At 58.6% G+C, this 1069-nt stretch overlaps 1 protein-coding gene across 2 annotated transcripts in view; it reads left to right on the top strand.

The window, feature by feature from the left end:
• The window catches only part of LOC120588769 (ly-6/neurotoxin-like protein 1), a 9369-nt gene that overhangs the window by 5663 nt on the left and 2637 nt on the right, over nt 1–1069 (top strand). Inside the window, exon 1 of one of the 2 annotated variants that reach the window (XM_039845956.1) lies at nt 926–1052. The exons of the other annotated variant lie outside the window; for it this stretch is intronic. The gene's annotated coding sequence lies outside the window, so the exon portion shown is untranslated. Of the gene's footprint in view, nt 1–925; nt 1053–1069 lie in introns of those variants that run through there. 2 annotated transcript variants of the gene reach the window in all.

The raw sequence follows: 1069 nt of genomic DNA, 5'->3' as shown, positions 1-1069 counted from the left end.
TCCAGGGTCCCATTGCCTGAGCTGCCTGGGATGCAATGTCTGAAGAACGTTGCTTGGGGTCTTTGCCCCCTTTTTTAGTTGTTTCGGGCAGGGCGGTAAGTCTAGTCCCCACTAACCTGTCCCGGTCTGAGGCCGAAGCCCACGGCATGCTCTGGGTTTGATCTGTGTGTCTTTTTTTACGCCCATTTGAGTGTGAACTTATTTAAGGGGGAGAATTTTTGGAAATGTTTGTCGGTTTTATTCCCTCCTGTGGTAACTCTGGGCGCATGGGACATCTCCGTGACTATGTGGCACACGGGGTCACCAACCAACTCCATCTGTGTGGAGGGATTGTCTGCTTGGAGCTGGAGCCTACGGCCCCCAAATGGTCATCTGTTTTAAAGAAAGAAAGAAAAAACCTTTAAGGTTTTTATTTCTCACATTTAAAAAAATAAAAATTTTAAGGCCCATGAAAATCTTAAAAACAAAACGAAGGCTACATGTCAGTAAAATTATATAAAAAACGATGATCTAATATTGATATTGGGAAGGGTCCGTGGAAAAATGGGAGTTTTCCAAGGCTGGCTTTTACCCTTTGTTAGCTGGGACCAGGTGCGAGGACCCAGGCCCAGAGACACCGGGTAACTTGCCAAGGTCGCAGAGTAGGTGAGGCGGGGCCAGACGGGGACCGTGAGCCCAGCGCCGCTCCCTGCAGGTCCTGGGGGAACCGGGCTGAAGGAACCCGGCGCGGCGGCCGGCGGGGGCGTCGGGGGTACTGAGCGATGCGGGGTGCGTGCGTGGGCGAAGGGAGGCCGGCTGAAGCCGGGAAAGGAGAGGGAGGGGCCGGAGGGAGAGGCGGTGACCGCGCCCAGGCTCCGCGGACATGGCCCATGAAGTGCATCTGAGAGTCGCGTGGGTGTCACTACGCGGCCGCGTACGCGTCTGCGCGCGGCTGGCTGTCGGCGGTGTCGCAGCGTCCGGACGCCAGGGCTGGCGTCCGAGTCCCCGCCGGGCCCGAGGAGCCGGGGGCGGGCCTGCGGGGGCCTCACGTGCGCCTCTCCGCAGCGCGGCCGGTGCGGCGGTGCGGGCG

This window comes from Pteropus medius, unplaced genomic scaffold (assembly GCF_902729225.1).
Source record: "Pteropus medius unplaced genomic scaffold, Ma_sr-lr_union100, whole genome shotgun sequence".
NCBI classification, from domain to species: Eukaryota; Metazoa; Chordata; class Mammalia; order Chiroptera; family Pteropodidae; genus Pteropus; species Pteropus medius.
The sequence above is the reverse complement of the archived record's forward strand: the minus strand, read 5'-3'. Positions and strand labels throughout refer to the sequence as shown.